The sequence below is a fragment of the Mobula birostris genome, chromosome 2 (assembly GCF_030028105.1).
Source record: "Mobula birostris isolate sMobBir1 chromosome 2, sMobBir1.hap1, whole genome shotgun sequence".
NCBI lineage: Eukaryota > Metazoa > Chordata > Chondrichthyes > Myliobatiformes > Myliobatidae > Mobula > Mobula birostris.
This window is the reverse complement of record NC_092371.1, coordinates 79,074,054-79,094,585: the sequence shown is the minus strand read 5'-3', so window position 1 is coordinate 79,094,585 and position 20,532 is coordinate 79,074,054. Positions and strand designations below refer to the sequence as shown.

The 20,532-nt window shown below is 43.6% G+C and overlaps 1 pseudogene; it reads left to right on the top strand.

Moving 5' to 3' along the window:
- The window catches only part of LOC140210643 (deoxynucleoside triphosphate triphosphohydrolase SAMHD1-like), a 90,923-nt pseudogene that overhangs the window by 19,682 nt on the left and 50,709 nt on the right, over window positions 1-20,532 (top strand).

Here is a 20,532-nt window from a genome sequence, read left to right as displayed (position 1 = left end):
CTGACCAATCAAGAATCTATCAACCTGTGCCTTAAATATACATACAACCTTCACAGCTGCCAAGAAATTCCTCCTCATGTCCATTCAAAAAGGATTCCCCTCCAGTCTGAGGTTGTGTCTTCTGGTCCCAGACTCTCCCACCATAGGTAACAGTCTCTCCACATCCACTCTATAAAGTCCTTTCACTATGTGATAGGTTTTAATGAGGTCACCCCTCATTTTTCTGAATTCCAGGAAATACAGGACCAGAGCCATCAAACACTCTTCATGTGACAAGCCATTCAATCCTGGAATCATTTTCCTGAACCTCCTTTGAACCCTCTCCATTTTCAGCACATCTTTTCTACAGGAAGGGGGCTAAACCTGCTCACAATGCTCGAAGTGAGGCTTCACCAGTGCTTTATAAAATCTCAAAATTACATTCTTGCTTTTATGTTCTAGTTTTCTTGAAATTTATGCTAAAATTGCATTGGTCGTCTTCGCCACAGACTCAAACTGTAAATTAATTTTCAGGGAATCCTGAACAAGGGCTCCCAAATAAATCCCTTTGCACCTCAGATTTTAGTATTTTCTCTCCATTTAGAAAATAGTCAACCCTTTCATTTCTTCTACCAAAGTGCATGACTTTCCACTTCCTGACATTGTATACCATCTGCCATTCCTTTGCCCATTCTCCTAATCTGTCCAAATCCTTTTGTAACGTCTCTACTTTCTCATCCAACTGTTTAAGATTAGATTAGATTCAACTTTATTGTCATTGTGCCAACTACAGATACAAAGCCAATGAAATGCAATTAGCATCTAACCAAAAGTGTAAAAGAATAGTATTATTTACAAAATAACTGCGAATAAAAAGTAAGTGCTACAGCACACAAATATAAAAGTACTGAGACAGAACAATGTGGGTGCAGTACTGCTTAGCGCTGAGATGTGAGGTTCAGCAGGGTCACAGCCTCAGGGAAGATGCTCTTCCTGTGCCTGCTGGTACGGGAGCGGAGGCTCCTGTAGCACCTACCGGATGGCAGGAGAGTGAAATGTCCATGGTTGGGGTGAGATGCATCCTTGATAATGCTTTTCCTCTTGCCCAGGTTGCATTTATGGTAGATGTTCTCAATGGTGGGCAATTGGGTGCTGATAATCCACTGGGCAGTTTTAACATGTAATGTTAAAAGAATTGTTCCCAACATAGACCCCTGTTGAACACCACTAGTCACCAGCAGCCAACCAGAAAAGCCTCACTTTATTCCCACTCTTTGCCTCCACCCAATCAGCCACTGCTTTATGCATGCTAGAATTTTCCCTGTAATACTATCGGCAGCCTCATGTGTGCCATCTTGTCAAAGGCCTTCAGAAAATCCAATTATACATCAACAGCTGGTTGTGGATTACAGGAGTGGAGATGGGCTAACCCTTATTGACATCAATGGATCTGGGGTTGAGAGGATAACCAGCTTCAAGTTCCTTGGCATCCACATCACCGAGGACCTCACGTGGTCTGTACACACCAGCTGTGTGGTGTAAAAGGCACAACCGCGACTCTTTCACCTCAGACGGTTGAGGAAGTTTGATATGGGTCCCCAGATCCTAAAAACTTTCTACAGGGGCACAATTGAGAGCATCCTGACTGGCTGCATCACTGCCTGGTATGGGAACTGTACCTCCCCTAATCGCAGGACTCTGCAGAGAGTGGTGCGGACAGCCCAGCACATCTGTAGTTGTGAACTTCCCATGATTCAGGACATTTACAAGGACTGGTGTGTAAAAAGGGCCCTTAGGGTCACTGGGGACCCACGTCATCCCAACCACAATCTATTCCAGCTGCTACCATCCAGGAAACAGTACAGCAGCATAAAACCCAGTACCAACAGGCTCCAGGACAGATTCTTCCACCAGGCCATCAGACTGATGAACTCACGTAGATTTGAGTGTACTCTATATTACATTGAATGTTCTATTTATTACAAATTATTATAAATTACTATGATTGCACATGACACATTTAGATGGAGAAGTAACATAAAGATTTTTACTTCATGTGTATGTGAAGAAAGTCAATTCAATTCAATTCAACTCTCCTTTGTCTATCCTGCTTGTTATTTCTTCAAAGAATTCTAACAGATTTGTCAGACAAGATTTTCCCTTGAGGAAACCAAGCCAACTACAGCCTATTTTATCACATGCCTCCAACTACCCCAAAGCCACATCCTTAAGGATCGACTCCAACATCTTCCCATCAATTGAAATACCATTACTAATGCCTCCCCAATCTCTTCAGTCATCTCTTTCAAAACCCTGTGGTGCTCACCATCTGGTCCATGTGACCAGAAGTACAAACTGCAGTGATTAAATCTTGTCCAAAATCCAGAGGCCCGGCACTATCCTCCAATAGTTTTGATGGAGAAAGACCATTTTGAAGACAGGAATTTCCTTAGAGAGAGAGAGAGGCTGGTAGATCGTGCTGAACACCTGCTTGCCTTCCATTCTCACCTCGATGATTTCTCAGTGTTTTAATCTGCAATATTGTTGAGAAATGGAGCCGACCTTGGGCTTGTGCCCATCTCCAGGCTTCTTGGCCTTGAGGCCACACATTTCGCTTGAAGCCTCGCGGAATCCTCTCAGAGACGGCAAAGCACCGGATCACCTAATAGGCCCAAAAACACTCCACCAAAATATAGGATACAGACTCCAACAGTGGCAGAAACACGTTTCAAAAAAAGAGAAGACTTAAGAGAAGTGAAAGAAGTAGTTATGAGAAACATCTGGAGGATCTAGCCCTTGATTACATTGATGTACTTTTGGATTTGACAGGCTCTACTTTGAGCGTTTCCAAAAGAATGCCTGCTTCCTGTAATGAAGAAAGATTTCTTTATCAGCAGCTTTATTGTCTCTCTGATGACTTTGATGACAGTCAGAACAGTGTCACATTACTTTAATCTGGCTATCTTATTGGTTAACTGGGATCAATAGAGTTTCTGTTAACTCAGTATGGTCTGAGAAGACCATGACTTATTTTTAGACTGGTCTCTTTTTGTCTCAAAGCTTCTCCTTCTTTTTCTTTGCTCTTGTAACACTCAATAAAACAGCCATAAGCAATAATTCTTATGCCTTATTCTTGACTTCTAAAGAACTGTTCAATCGCAGAAACTTCAGGGTCCAACATAGCAAGAAAATTTCGATGAAACACGGGCAGCGGAAAGAAAGGTGGAATCCTCATCTCTGTGCTCAACTGTACTTGAAGCTTCACGGGACACATATTTATTGGTCCATTAGTTCATCAACGTACTCGTGCACCATTGTTCACTCACCCTTTGTCACTTGTTAAAGTGGTGTGTGTCACTTCTGTCTCTGATGCTCTCTCGCTTGACTCAGCATGGGTGGATATTTCAGTTGTATTGGCAATCATACCAAGAGGGAAAACCTATTGTTGTCTTTGCATTCAGTACAAAACTCCTGAGCTGACCCTTCCCTGCTCTGCCAATGTGCTCAGTTTCGCAACACTACTGATTTCTCATAACTGCCCCAAGCCCAGCCCTGTGTTCGTCTTTGTTCTGTTCACAAAATATTTACGCTCAGACCTCTGCATGACGAAGAAAGGTTTCTTCTGCTCTCTGACTGTTAATTAGGTCCACAAATATTCATTAATTTTAGATATCCAAGATATTTATCAGGAGCGCAGCATATATATTCCTCCCATCCTTCCAAGAAACTCTTTGACCACCTACCATCAGGCAGGAGGTGTCATATTGACATTGACTGTTGGATGGGAAACTGCTTCTTCCACCAGTCTGTCAGACTCCTGACCTCCCTGTCACCACCCAGACCACATCACGTACGAAGCACCAGTAGTGTTATATTTTTGGCATGTGTCATAAATACACCTTATTAATTGTTAATTTATTTGTGCTAATATTACCTTATGTGTTGCGTGTGAGTTATACGTACTGTGTTGAGCACCTTGGTCTGGATTCGGTGGTAGACTTGTCTATGGTCGAAGGACAATAAATCTGAACTTGAACTTGATGCTGCCTGACCTGCTGAGTTCCTCTGACTATTAATTTGCAATCCTGCACTCACAGAGCTCATTACCATAGCTACGTGTTCGTTCTATTTCTTATGGCACGCTATCATGGAAAACATTTTCCTGTTCTGCCTCATTCCTATATGGGTTTAAATTGGAAGCCCTTTAAACACAAGCAGGAATGAAGTTTGTCTTGTAAGTAGTTCTCAGTGTTTACCTTGACAACTTTTACTGGTTGCAACATCAACCAGTTCTTAAGTTGGTTTTGTCATGTGCTTTCCACACTTTCAGCATACCTTGCTATTAGTCATATTTGTTTAGGCATTTACTGTTAGTTCTGATAATTGGAAACAGACTACCATCTTCTCAAAAAAGGTCTTTTATCCCCGTTCCGGTATCAGTTCCTGAAGGGAAGCTGGACTTGGGACAGGATGTTAAAGGTTTTCTATCGCCATGGCCACTTCACAATCTGTGGATGTGTGGTGGACAAATCGTTGAAATTATCGAACTAGTAGAAATTATGCTTTAAGTGTTGCTAACCTTTACTCATGAGAATTTCATCTATCGTTTGGAATCCCTGAGTAGACCTCAAATGATAATGGCCACACTGCACAGGCAATTGACAAAGGTCTTGCAGGGTAAGCATCACTTCACCTATCCTTACCACCCACAATCTACTAATGAAGTTGAAAGTCAGAATGGAACCCTGAAAGACAAGTTGACTAAACTGTTGGAGGAAACTGGATTGAAGTGGCCAGCGGGGCTTCCACTGGCTCTCATCAGAATGCACTGTGCTCCAAACTGCGTAACAGGCCTAAATCCATGTGTGATAGTACCATGTTCTTACCAGTTGCTTCTCCCCTCTGGGTTAAGCACATGACCTCCATACCATGAGTGAAAGCATGTTGCTGCATTGTGTGACACTGATACAAACCATTAAAGGTTTCCCATCAATAGGTACTTGAAGTCCAGGAGATCGTGCTCGCTAGAGAGTGTCAGACCTACCAGGAAGGAGAGGGGGTGCTGGTGAGATCCTGCCAACGAAAGAATTGTCTCAAGTCTCGGTGGGAAGACCCATTTCAAGTGATGTTAACTAGATATATTGCTCTGAAGGTCTAAACGAAGCTGATATGGATCCACACATCATACGTCAAGCCAGTGGTACCACCAAACCAAGAAGCCATTTGCCAGAAAAACCTGATGACAAGTACTGACTATCTGAATTGTTTGATTATTACTGCTTCCAATAATCTTTGTATATTCAGTGTTTCTGCTTCCTGCCTAAGCACAGATGATATTAACAAACTTCACTTTTCTTTGTCTAGGGTATCACTGTGCCACATATCAACTGGTGAGGTTGTTGGGTGTGCTCTCGAGGGCCTATATACATTGAAAAGGTGGGTTGCCAATGAATATATCCCTGAATTGTACTGATTTTGATTCTGTATACTTCTTTGATAAGAAGACTAGAGCTGTGAAGGGAGTATGAGACTGCACTGTGCACAGAAATGACTCTTGCCAATGTAAATCCACAGTTAAGAGATGAAAGACATTTTGGGCTTTTGTGAATTTCATGGATGTGGGGAATTGGAAGGACAGAACTAATTCTGTGATTGACTTGCAACTAGGAAACCTGGGGTCCCCACTAATAATTCCTGATGGGTATTAACGTTGGACAACCACTCCCCACTCCATCCTTTCCCAGATTCACATGGAAGTTCATTTAGTTGCTTTGGCAAAGCATGTGGGAGAAAGAAGAATGTGCAGATTGGCCAACACAAGAATGTTGTGGGTGGTCTGAATAATAACAGGTCAGGTTTGTAGACAATGCAAGTACATTGTGGTATACAATCAATCACTGAGGAGCTGGTAATGTCTCTGTTTATGCTGTCCATGACCCTGTTGACATTTAGTGGAGACCTGAAGTTATTATCACTCCCCGTGCCCGATCCCAAATCGTCTCGGTGAATTCAATTCTATTGTGTAAATATGAGTAAATATGAGAAGAGGGAGGGGGTGGGGGAGAGGAGGAGGGGGAGAGGGATGAGGAGGGAGGCGGAGGGAGGGGGGAGTGGGATGGGGAAGGGGAGGAGGAGGGGGAGGGGAGGGGGAGGGGCGGGGATGGGGATGGGGATGGATTCTGCCATTCTGTTTGCACAATTTATTGTGGGAAGTGGGAGGGTATTATCTCTGGTGGGGCACAGGATGTAATACTGCAAAAAATGCCCATTTGGGGTATTTCAGTGTAGTATGAACATATAAGTTTTCTGTAATTGTCACTTCACTCCTTTTCCTTATATTTTTTCTTCATTTCAGAATCACTTTCTTGCAGAGAGTCACAGTCAAGATGAAGAAACACAGTAGAATCAATGAAAATCTGCATACAGCAAAGGCTGACAAACAACCTGTGCGAAAAAGACAACAAGTACTGCAACTACACAAAAGAAAACAAAACAATAATAGTAAATGTCGAGAGCACGAGTAAGAGTCTTTGAAAGGGAGTCCATAGGTTTTGGAATCAGTTCAGAGGTAGGGTGAGTGAAGTTATCCAACACTGAACTGAAAATATAACCTCGGGACTCACTTTGAGGAGTCTTTGCTGGTCAATGAATCTCATGAGAATGGCATATAGGGACTTTGAAAATAAATTTACTTTGATTTGAATTTACTTTGGATAGTGGACATTTGACTTTGGGTCACATGGCTCTGTCAGCCCTGTTTAAGATGAGCGAAGTTATATGATCATTGTAAAAATGTACCTTCAACAGGGTTTCGTGCCCAAATGTTGATTTTACTTTTTTCCATAGATGTTGCCTGGCCCGCTGGGTTCCTCTGGCATTTTGTGTGTGTTGCTTGGATTTTCAGTATCAGCAGATTTTCTCTTGTTTCGTATATAGTCATTTACCCTTTAATTGGGGTTTCTTTGTCAACAGTGCAATATTTTAATGTTTTGCCTGTTTCTTGAATCTTATGGAATACAGTTAATGACTGTGGAATATCAATAGAGTTGCGTTTAATCTGATCACTATCTTATTGTGTGTAACTTTGTTGGTACAGTTCTTGTGTTGTAGCAGTGATGACAGAGTCATTTAACACAATCAGTCAGATTAAGTGAATTACTTCTAAAGACGGTGAACTGGACTGTTTCACCCCCTGAGGTTTCTGGATCTCTGGAACTTTTTACCTGGAGACCTGTGGAATTGGCCATTCAATAGATTCAAGGCTCAGATAGATTTTGGCCTCAGGGTGGAAAGTGAAGGGGCTGAGGCCAAAATCGGATCAATCATGAGGTTTGAGGGTCCAAATGGACTACTCCTGTTCCAATTACTACTGACCACAAGAGTACAGTCCAACAAGAAACTGTCATCATTCAAGGAAACACTCAAGTTTATTCTCTTGTAAACATCATGAATGTTGTTGCTTTGTGACAGCAGTACAGTGGAATTTGGTTCTCATGACTACGTGCTGTGCTCCCAGTCATGTGACAGGCCTATCCGTGAATGAGAAAGTATTGGGATGCCTCATGCTCTTACCAGTTGCTCCTCCCCTCTGGGTTAAACAGATGACATCCATACCATGAGTGAAAACATGTTGCTGTATTGTGTGGCTCTGATACACACTCAAAGGTTTTCATTAACAGGTATTGAAGGCCAGAAGATTGTACTGGCTTTAGAGAGTCACACCTACCAGCCCGGAGATGGGATACTGGTGAGATCGAACTGACGAAACCATTGCCTTGAGCCTTGGTGGAAAGGCCCATTTTAAGTACAGCTAACTAGGTACATTGCTCTGAAGGTGCAAGTGAAGCCGATGAGGATCCACACATCACACATTAAGAAAACAGTGTCACAAAGCAGAGAACCAATGGCCAGAAAACCCTTTTTGACAAGGACTGACTAACTAAACTTTTTGATTACTGCTTGTGATAAGTTTAGTGTATTCTAAGCATCATGACACTAACACACTTGTCAGTTTAGTTTTCACAGATTAATGTGTTATCATCTAACCAGAGAGGTTGTTGGTTGTGCTTCATAGGCCTCCATACATTGAGAAGGTGGGTTGCTATTGAATATACTCCTGAAATGTACAGAGTTTGATTCTGTTTTCTACTTTGATAACCAGACCAGAGTTGTAAAGGGCGTATGAAACTGCACTGTGCACAGAAATGACTTTTGTAAATGAAAATGCTTTGAAGGATGGTATCAACCTTCTTAGAACACATTGCATAAATCCCCAGCCCTGAGGTTGAGGAGCAGAGTGAAGTCTTCTACTGCAACCAGGTGAGCTGGGACTTGATTTGAGTAACAGGAGGAGCAATGTCTATATCACTCATGACTCTCCAAATCACATTAGTGATACTTATCTCCTTCATTCTAAAATGGGACCTTCAGCTTCAACCAATGATGTGGAATGGTGTTGTTATCTGGCCTACACAGTACCCTATTTGTACCACCTGCCTAGACTTTCTGTACATCCATACACGCAAGACTGCGATCTAATTGAATGTGAACATTAGGAAGGGATAGTCCAGTTCTTATTGGGTGGTCAGCAGTGGAATTTTTGGTTAAACCAAAGGAGTGGAGGGGTGTTGTTAACTGGCCTATGTAGACCATTTATATACCATCTGCCAAGACTCTTTCTACATACAACCGAATTGAATATGGACCTCAGGAGTGGGAAGGCACAGGCAATGTTAGAGATCTAGAAGATGAAAAGGCTAACAGGAAGGAGCTTAAGAAGGAAATTAGGAGAGCCATAAGGGGCCATGAGAAGGTCTTGGTGGGCAGGATTAAGGAAAACCCCAAGGCATTCTACAAGTATGTGAAGAGCAAGAGGATAAGACGTGAAAGAATAGGACCTATCAAGTGTGACAGTGGGAATGTGTGTATGGAACCGGAGGAATTAGCAGAGGTACTTAATGAATACTTTACTTCAGTATTCACTTTAGAAAAGGATCTGGGTGATATAGTGATGACTTGCATCAGACTGAAAAGCTTGAGCATGTAGATATTACGAAAGAGGATGTGATGGAGCTTTTGGTAAGCATCAAGTTGGATAAGTCACGGGGACTGGATGAGATGTACCCAAGGCTACTGTGGGAGGCAAGGGAGGAGATTGCTGAGCCTCTGGCGATAATCTTTACATCATCAATGAGGACGGGAGAGGTTAGGAGAATTGGAGGTTTGCAGATGTTGTTCCCTTATTCAAGCAAGGGAGTACTGATAGCCCAGGAAATTATAGACCAGTGAGTCTTACTTCAGTGGTTGGTAAGTTGATGGAGAAGATCCTGAGAGGCAGGATCTATCAACATTTGGAGAGGTATAATATCATTAGGAATAGTCAGTATGGCTTTGTCAGGGGCAGGTTGTGCCTTACGAGCCTGAGTGAATTTTTTGAGGATGTGACTAAACACATTGATGAAGGAAGAGCAGTAGATGTAGTGCATATGGATTTCAGCAAGGCATTTGATAAGGTACCCCATGCAAGGCTTTTTGAGAGAGTAAGGAGGCATGGGATCCAAAGGGACATTGCTTTGTAGATCCAGAACTGGCTAGCCCACAGAACACAAAGAGTGGTTGTAGATGGATCATATCCTGCATGGAGGTCGGTGACCAGTGGTGTGCCTCAGGGATCTGTTATGGGACCCTTACTCTTCATGATTTTTATAAATGACCTGGATGAGGAAGTGGAGGGGTGGGTTAGCAAGTTTGATGATGACACAAAGGTTGGGTGTGTTGTGAATAGTGTGGAGGGTTGTCAGAGGTTACAGCCGAACATTGATAGGATGCAAAACTGGGCTGAGAAGTGGCAGATGAAGTTCAACCCAGATAAGTGTGAAGTGGTTCATTTTGGTAGGTCAAATATGATGGCAGGATATAGTATTAATGGTAAGACTCTTGGCAGTGTGGAGGATCAGAGGGATCTTCGAGTCCGAGTCCATAGGACGCTCAAAGCAGCTGTGCAGGTTGACTCTGTGGTTAAGAAGCCATACGGTATATTGGCCTTCATCATTCGTGGAATTGAATTTAAGAGCCAAGAGGTAATACTGAGGCTATATAGGACCCTGGTCAGACCCCACTTGGAGTACTGTGCTCAGTTCTGGTCACCTCACTACAGAAAGAATGTGGAAGCCATAGAAAGGGTGCAGAGGAGATTACAAAGATGTTGCCTGGACTGGAGAGCATGCCTGATGAGAATAGCTTGAGTGAACACGGCCTTTTCTCCTTGGAGCGATGGATGATGAGGGGTGACCTGACAGAGGTGTATAAGATGATAAGAGGCATTGATCGTGTGGATAGTCAGAGGTTTTTTCCCCAGGGCTGAAATGGCTGCCACAAGAGGACACAGGTTTAAGGTGCTGGGGAGGAGGTACAGAGGAGATGTCAGGTGTATATTCCTGGATTTAATTGCTTCAGGTGTGATAGAATCGGAGGGACAAGAAGGGGAGGTGTTGCACTGCTTGTCAGAGAAAATATTACAGCGGTGCTCTGGCAGGATAGATTAGAGGACTCATCTAGGGAGGCTAATTGGGTGGAATTGAAGAATGGGAAAGGTGTAGTAACTCTTATGGGGGTGTATTATAGACCACCAAATGGGGAGCGTGAATTGGAGGAGCAAATTTGTAAGGAGATAGCAGATATTTGTAGTAAGCACAAAGTTGTGATTGTGGGAGATTTTAATTTTCCACACATAGACTGGGAAGCCCATACTGTAAAAGGGCTGGATGGTTTGGAGTTTGTAAAATGTGTGCAGGATAGTCTTTGGCAGCAATACATAAAGGTACCAACTAGAGAAGGGGCAGTGTTGGATCTCCTGTTAGGGAATGAGATAGGTCAGGTGACGGAGGTTTGTGTTGGGGAGCACTTCGGGTCTAGTGATCACAATGCTATTAGTTTCAATATAATTATGGAGAAAGATAGGTCTGGACCCAGGGTTGAGATTTTTGATTGAAGAAGGGCTAACTTTGAGGAGATGCGAAAGGATTTAGAAGGAGTGAATTGGGACAATTTGTTTATGGGAAGAATGTAATAGAGAAATAGAAGTCATTTAAAGGTGAAATTTTGAGAGTACAGAATCTTTATGTTCCTGTTAGGTTGAAAGGAGAGGTTAAAAGTTTGAGAGAGCCATGGTTTTCAAGGGATATTGGAAACTTGGTTCAGAAAAAGAGAGATACCTACAAATGATTAAGAAATGATACAATGTTTCTCCAGAGTGATATCACAGAAAACAGGACAAACCAAAGACTAACACTGACAGATCCACATAATTATACCATATAGTTACAGCATTGCAAAGCAATACCATAATTTGATGAAGAACAGTCCACAGGCACAGTAAAAAAAGTCTCAAAGTCCCCGAGTCGATCGACTTCCGAGTCCCCGATAGCAGCAGCAAAAGGGAGAAACTCTCTGCCATAAACCTCCAGGCACTGTCAACTTCCCGATACCTTGGAAGCAGCCGACCACGGCCGACCCTGAGTCCATCCGTCCGAAAACTCCAAGCTTCTGAGCAGCCTCTCCGATACAGCCTCCCGAATGCCATCCTCTGCCGAGCGCCTTCGACCTCTCCCCGGCCACTGAAACACGCAAAACCGAGGATTTCGAGGCCTTCAGCTCCAGAGATTCCGATTACCACGCAGTAGCAGCAGTAGCAAAGCAGACATTTCAGAAATTTTCCAGATGTTCTGCTTTGCACTCACGTCTGTCTCCATCAAATCAGAATTGTGCACGGTCCCCTACTTGACAGATAACAGATATTCATCACTGAAGAGGCCGCGCGCACTGTCCTCGCACTGCCATCTTCTCCCGATAAATATAGGCAGCATGGAGTAAATGAGGTGCTTGAGAAATATGAAGAATGTAAAAAGAATCTTAAGAAATAAATTAGAAAAGCTAAAAGAAGATATGAGGTTGCTTTGGCAAGTAAAGTGAAAATAAGTCCCAAGGGATTTTACCGTTATGTTAATAGCAAAAGGATAGTGAGGGATAAAGTTGGTCCCGAAGAGAATCAGAGTGGACAGCTATGTGTGGAGCCAAAAGAGATGGGGGAAATTCTGAACAATTTCTTTTCTTCGGTATTCACTAAGGAGAAGGATATTGAATTGTGTGAGATAAAGGAAACAGGAAGGGAAGTTATGGAAACTTTGATGATTAAAGAAGAGGAAGTACTGGAGCTTTTAAGGAATATAAAAGTGGATAATTCTCCGGGTCCTGACAGGATCATCCCTAGGATCTTGAGGGAAGTTAGTGTGGAAATAGCAGGGGCTCTGACAGAAATATTTCAAATGTCATTAGAAACGGGGATGGTGCCGGAAGATTGGCATATTGCTCATGTTGTTCCATTGCTTAAAAAGAGTTCTAAGAGTAAACCTAGCAATTATCGGCCTGTGAGTTTGACGTCAGTGGTGGGTAAATTGATGGAAAGTATTCTTAGAGATGGTATATATAATTATCTGGATAGACAGGGTCTGATTAGGAACAGTCAACATGGATTTGTGCATGGAAGGTCATGTGTGACAAATCTTATTGAATTTTTTGAAGAGGTTACTAGGAAAGCTGACGAGGGTAAAGCGGTGGATGTTGTCTATATGGACTTCAGTAAGGCCTTTGACAAGGTCCCACACGGAAGGTTGGTTAGGAAGGTTCAATCGTTAGGTATTAATATTGGAATAGTAAAATGGATTCAGTAGTGGCTGGATGGGAGACACCAGAGAGTGGTGGTGGATAACTGTTTGTCAGATTGGAGGCCGGTGACTAGTGGTGTGCTTCAGGGATCTGTACTGGGTCCAATGTTATTTGTCATATACATTAATGATCTGGACGATGGGGTGGTAAATTGGATGAGTAAGTATGCAGATGATACTAAGATAGGTGAAGTTGTGGATAATGAAGTAGGTTTTCAAAGCTTGCAGAGAGATTTAGGCCAGTTAGAAGAGTGGGCTGAAGGATGGCAGATGGAGTTTAATGCTGATAAATGTGAGGTGCTACATTTTGGTAGGACTAATCAAAATAGGACATACATGGTAAATGGTAGGGCATTGAAGAATGCAGTAGAACAGAGGGATTTAGGAATAATGGTGCATAGCTCCCTGAAGGTGGAATCTCATATGGATAGGGTGGTGAAGAAAGCTTCTGGTTCGCTGGCCTTTATAAATCAGAGCATTGAGTATAGGAGTTGGGATGTAATGTTGAAATTGTACAAGGCATTGGTGAGGCCAAATTTGGAGTACTGTGTACAGTTTTGGTCACCGAATTATAGGAAAGATGTCAACAAAATAGAGGGAGTAAAGAGAAGATTTACTAGAATGTTACCTGGGTTTCATCACCTGAGTTACAGAGAAAGGTTGAACAAGTTGGGTCTTTATTCTTTGGAATGTAGAAGGTTGAGGGGGGACTTGACAGAGGTATTTAAAATTATGAGGGGGATAGATAGAGTTGACGTGGATAGGCTTTTTCCATTGAGAATGGGGGAGATTCAAACAAGAGGACATGAGTTGAGAGTTAAAGGGCAAATGTTTAGGGGTAACATGAGGGGAAACTTCTTTATTCAGAGAGTGGTAGCTGTGTGGAATGAGCTTCCAGCAGAAGTGGTTGAGGCAGGTTCGATGTTGTCGTTTAAAGTTAAATTGGACAGCTATATGGACAGGAAAGGAATGGAGGGTTATGGGCTGAGTGCAGGTCGGTGGGACTAGGTGAGAGTAAGAGTTCGGCACAGACTAGAAGGGCTGAGATGGCCTGTTTCTGTGCTGCAATTGTTATATGGTTATATGGTAAGTTTTTTACTCAGCGAGTGGTGAGTGCGTGGAATGGGCTGCCGGCAATGGTGGTGGAGGCGGATACCATAGGGTCTTTTAAGAGACTTTTGGATAGGTACATGGAGCTTAACAAAATAGAGGGCTATAGGTAAGCCTAGTAATCTCTAAGGTTGGGACATGTTCAGCACAACTTTGTGGGCCAAAGGGCCTGTATTGTGCTGTAGGTTTTTTATGTATCTAATAATCCTCATCGAGCAGTCAGGAACGAAAGGGTGAGCAGCTTCAAATTCCATAAGACCATAAGACATAGGAGCAGAATTGGGCCAATCAGCCCATGGGTCCACTCCGCCATTTCATCATGGCTGACCTGGACCCCATCCACCCCATACACCTTCCTCCTCACCATATCCCTTCATGCCCGACCAATCAGGAATCCATCAAATTTTGTTTTAAATATACCCACGGACTTGGCCTCCACTGCAGCCTGTGGCAGAGCATTCAACAGATTCACCACACTTGGGGTAAAATACTTGTTCCTTACTTCTGTTCTTAAAGGTCGCCCCTCAGTTTTGAGGCTGTGCCCTCTAGTTCTGGATACCTCCACCACAGGAAACATCCTCTCCATATCCACCTTATTTAGTCCTTTCACCACACGATAGATTTCCACGAGATTCCCACACATTCTTCTAAGTTGCAGTAAGTATAGGCCCAAAGTTGCCAAATGCTCCTCGTATGTAAACCCTTTCATTCCCACATTCATCCTTGTGAACCTCCTGCGGACTCTCTCCAATACATCCTTTCTGAGATATTGGGCCCAAAACTGTTGACAGTACTCCAAGTGTGAACTGACTGGTATCTTAGGAAGCTTCAACTTTATCTCCTTGTTTTTATATTCGCTTCCCGATGAAATAAATGCCAGCATTGCAACATTGCCAACCAGCCGTAGGGTCACCATGAGTCAATGGTGACTTGATGGTACTTAACAAAAACAACAAATATGGAACCCATGAATCCTCAAGTGCAGATAAACAAGGAGATGAGGATTCCACCTTTCTCCCTGCTGCCTCACACTTCAGAGAAATATTCTTGGCTGTGTTGCGATGCAAAGGTTCTTCAGAAGTCAAGAACGGGGCATAAAATTTGTTGCTCATGGCTGTTTTATTGTATATTACAAGAGGAAAGAAGAAGTGTCAAGAGAAACAGAAGAAGGAGAGAAGACTAAAAATTAGTCATGGTCTTCTCATACCAGACGGAGATAACAGAAATTTCATTGGTAACAGTTAGCCATTAAGATTGCCAGATTTAACCAATGTGACACCCGCTACTAAAACTGGGAAGTTTCTAGAAAAATGTTGAGGCAGCTGTACTGTAATTACTGGAAAATTAGTTGAACTATTACATATATATTGGTGATTACATCAAAAATTAACCAAGCATAGTAAAGTTAAACTACAAGAAATATCAAGTTAAATAACTATTCTACAGTTTAATCCAACAACTCTCTCTGCTGTGAAGCTTCATTCCTCCTGTCAGTTCATTAATGCCCCACCCACCCCTCCCCAAATGACTACAGGTTTCACAAGTCACACCCTTTGTCAGATAGGACAGGGTTGTGCCAACTTTTCATCTGAGAGTGTACAGAGAATTGAAAGTGAAACCATTATTCAGACTGCAGAGAGTTGAAAGTGAAAACATTATTCAGCAGGAATCATTCCTTCCCTCAGACCACTGAGCAAAGTACGTGTTTTAGAAAGGATACCTGTACCCTGTCAATTAGGAATAGCATGGAGAACAGGTCTTTGCAAACAATCAGAACGAGGAATTCAAGCTAGTCTGGTAATTCATCCCTTAACGCTCCTCTCTTTTTCCATTCCCAATGCTGGTTCCCATCTCTCTCAAATAACGTCTCCACTAACTGTTCTGGCACTCTGGTTCCTGTCCCCCTGCAACTCTAGTTTACACCCCGCTCCCCTCCCACCGTGCAGCACGAGCAAACTTTCCCACTTGGATATTCATCCCCCTCCAGTTCAAGTGCAAACCATCCCTTCTGTACAGGTCTTACCTTTCCTGGAAGAGAGCCCAATGATCCAAAAATCTTACGCCCTCCCTCCTACACCAACTTCTAGCCACACATTAAATTGTAATATCTTCTTTTTTGTCCTCATGAGAACTTTACATGGGTAGCAATCCTGAGATCACAACCCTGGAGGTCCTGCCCTTTAATGTAGCACCCTACTCCCTGGACTCACTTTGCAGAACCTTTTCACTCTTCCTGCCCGTGTCATTTCTACTTCCTGGACGATGACCTCTGACTGTTCACCCTCTCACGTAAGAATGCTGAGGACTCAATCTGAGATGTCCTGGGCCCTGGCACCCCGGAGGCAACATATCATTCTTGTCTACAAGATCTCCTTTCTTGTCCCCTAACTAACAACTTGCCTATCACCACAGTCACCTCTTTGCTCCCCCCTTCCCTTCTGAGTCACAGAGCCAGACTCAGGGGCCAGAGACCTGACCGCTGTGAATTTCCTCTGCTAGGTAATAGCCCCCATCCCCCTCAACAGTATCCAAAGTGATATACTTATTGTTGAGGGAAATGGCCACAAGGGTACTCTGCACTGGCTGGTTAACACCTTTCCACTTCCTGACAGTCACCCAGTTTCCTGTGACCTGCACCTTGGGTGTAACCACGTTTCCATATGTCCCAACTATCACCCGTCAGCATCCCGATTGATCTGGAGTTCACCCAGTTCCAGCTCCAACTCCTTAAAGCGGCATGTTAGAAGCTGCAGTTGGATGCACTTCTCACAGATGCAGTTGTCAGGGACACGGGACGTCTCCCGTCTTCCCACGTCCCACAAGTGGAGCATTCAACTATCCTGCTTGGCATCCCTACTGTACCTACAGCTTTTCACTTTCTCTCGCTCAAGTCTCTCCTCATTGATGCCTCAAAGAGTTAAAGGCTCAAAATCCCCACTCTAACACTGTCCACTCCAACAATGGCCGCTCCACTTGCCCTGCCTTCTTTTAGTTTGTTCTTGATAATCAATCCCAATCATCAATCGGCCACTGCTCAAAACACCAAACTGCCACGAGTCGATGCCTTATATACTCACTCAGCAAACCTGTGTGAGTTACATCACGTCACACTTCCAATCTACAATTGGCTGCTGATCAAGATACCAAACTGCTGCGAGTCGATGCCTTACTCCATAAGACTGGAAGGCCATAAGACATAAGAGCAGAAATATGCCATTTGGCCCATTGAGTCTGCTCCATCATTTGATAATGGCTTATTTATTATCCTTCTCAACACCATTCTCTTTCCTTCTCCCTGGACACCCTCAATGATCAAGAATTTATAAACCTCTGCATTAAATATACCCAATGACTTGGGCTCCACAGACATCTGTAATGAATTCTACAGATTTGCTGCCCTCTGGCTAAACAAATTCTTCTTCATCTTTGTCCTAAAGCGACATCCCACTATCCTGAGGCTGTGAACTCTGTTCCAATTCCTGCTAGTTGTGATATTTGCTTTAATATCTTGCCTGAGAGCACTCTGTACAGTGATGGCCCACACAGCAGCCACCTCCATCACAATCCAACAGTTAACTGCCCCTGATGAAACTGTCACAGGGTTTCAGAGACTGTGCTGTTGAGATTCAATAAGATTTGAGTTGTCCTTTACAGAACAAAAGGGAGGAGTGTGGAAGGTACAGCAAGGCAATAGTTGCAGATAATGTCTGTGCAAAGACAGATTACAAATAGTGTTTAATCAACACAGGCAAGGAAACACTTTGAGCAGCATTTCTCCCCTTTGCACTGCATAGGACCAGAGCCATTTGGCATATCAAGACAAGAATGCAAATGAAGGATTATAGGATAACATTTACAGTTGATTCAGCAAATCAGAGATTAAAAGTACATTTATTTTGAAAGTGTGTATTGAAAAGATTGAAAGCGGATGAGCTTAGAGCGTGGATCAGTATTTGGAGCTATGATGTTGTGGCCATTACAGAGACTTGGATGGCTGAGGGGCAACAATGGTTAATTAGAGTGCCAGGTTTTAGATGTTACAGAAAGGACAGGGAGGGAGGCAAAAGAGGTGGGGGTATGGCACTGTTGATCAGAGATCATGCCATGGCTGCAGAAAAGGAGGAACTCATGGAGGGATTGTCTACTGAGTCTCTGCGGTGGAAGTTAGAAATAGGAAGGGGTCAATAACTCTACTGGGTGCTTTTTATAGACCAACCAATAGTAACAGGGACATCGAGGAACAGATAGGGAGACAGATTCTGGAACGGTGTTATAATGACAGGGTTGTCTTTTAAGAGACTCCTGGATAGGTATTTGGAGCTTAGAAAAATAGAGGGCTATGGGTAACCTTAGGTAATTTCTAAAGTAAATACATGTTTGGTGCAGCTTTGTGGGCCAAAGGGCCTGTATTGTGCTGTAGATTTTCTCTGTTTCTCTGTAGACAGTATACAGCTCTGAGTTCCATCTTCCCCACAGGTGGCCAGCACCCCCTCCACACACATATTAAAAAACAAATCACGTAAACGACATATTCAGTTCAGCTCCGTGTTCACTATGTGCAGGCCGCCCTGATTCAAAATTGCCCGAATTAGCAACAGACTAGGAGCAGCCAGAAACCAGAAACACATCATAACGTGAACTACAGAGTCCAACCCACAAACCACGTTGATTAAACCTTGCAACACACATCAAAGTTACTGGTGAACGCAGCAGGCCAGGCAGCATCTCTAGGAAGAGGTACAGTCGACGTTTCAGGCCGAGACCCTTCGTCAGGACTAACTGAAGGAAGAGTTAGTAAGAGATTTGAAAGTGGGAGGGGGAGGGGGAGATCCAAAATGATAGGAGAAGACAGGAGGGGGAGGGATGGAGCCAAGAGCTGGACAGGTGATTGGCAAAAGGGATATGAGAGGATCATGGGACAGGAGGTCCGGGGAGAAAGACGGGGCGGGGGGGGGGAACCCAGAGGATGGGCAAGGGGTATCGTCAGAGGGACAGAGGGAGAAAAAAGAGAGTGAGAGAAAGAATGTGTGTATAAAAATAAATAACGGATGGGGTACGAGCGGGAGGTGGGGCATTAACGGAAGTTAGAGAAGTCGATGTTCATGCCATCCGGTTGGAGGCTACCCAGACGGAAGATAAGGTGTTGTTCCTCCAACCTGAGTGTGGCTTCATCTTTACAGTAGAGGAGGCCGTGGATAGACATGTCAGAATGGGAATGGGATGTGGAATTAAAATGTGTGGCCACTAAACCTTGCTGAAGTACCATCCCCCCGACAGCAACGAGGGAGAGAGAGATTATTCGAATGCAGTGTGAGAGAGAGAGAGGGTCACACACTGACACTTTCCTCTCGGAGCAGCGAGCAAGAGGCTGGTAGGCACGCTGAGCACCCACGCATTGTCTGCACCCGCCTTAATTATTGCAATCTTTCTCAGCACTTTAACCTGGGAGGTCAGCGAGAAATGGAATCGATCATGGGCTCACGCCCCATTTCCAGGCTTCACTTGAAGCATCACGGAACACTCTCGAAGACAGCAAAGCACCAGATCACTCAATCAGCCTGAAAATGCACCACCAGGCGCTGAACAGCAGATCACAAACTCCAACAGTCAGCCAGTTATTTTACTAAGTCAGATTGTAGGCTCTTACGATGTAGATTCTATTTTATTAAAATCTGTATTATCAGAATGTTATTGGTGATTTATTATGCTAATCAGGAATTTGAACATACACAAAGTTACCAGTGGCACCATACCAAGAGAAGAATTATATTGTTGTGTTTGCACTCAGAGCTCACAAGATGGTCCGTTGTTCTAATATGCAAAGTGATGCTGGTTTCACACCATAATCTGTCTATGATCACTATACCAGCAGTGATCCCCCACCACTGCTCCATGCCCAGCTCATAATCAATCAGGCAAAGAAGCAGAGTAGGCCATTTGGCTCTTCGAGTCTGCTCCACCATTCAATCATAGCTGATCCTTTTTTTCCCCTCCTCAGCCCCACTCCAGAGCTGCCTGTGGTAATAAATTCCACAAATTCACCACCCTCTGGTTAACGAAATTTCTCTGCATCTCTGTTTTAAATGGAAACTCCTATATCCTGAGGCTGTGCCTTCTTGTCCTAGACTCCCCCACCATGGGAAACATCCTTTCCACATCCGCTCTGTTTAGGCCTTTCAGCATTTGAAAAGTTTCAATGAGATACCCACAGCCTTCTAAATTCCAGCGAGTACACACCCAGAGATATCAAACATTCTTCGTATGATAACCGTTTTGATCCCGGAATCATCCTTGTGAACCTCCTCTGAACACTCTCCAATGCCAGCACATTTTTTCTGAGATCAGAAGCCCAAAACTATTCATTATTCTCAAGGTGAGGCTTCACCAGTGCCTTAGAAAGCTTCAGCATTATATCCCTGCTCTTGTATTCTAGACCTCCTGAAATGAATACTAATATTGCATTTGCTTCCTCATCACCGTCTCTACCTGCAAGTTAACCTTTAGGGTGTTCTGCCCAAGGACTCCCAAGTCCCTTTGCAACTCAGATTTTTGGATTTTCTCCCCATCTAGAAAATAGTCTGCACATTTATTTCTTCTACCGGTGCATGACCATGCATTTTCCAACATTGTATTTCGTTTGCCACTCTCTTGCCCATTCTCCTAATCTGTCCAAGTTCTTTTGCAGCCTACCTGTTTCCTCGACACTACCCTCCCCTCCACC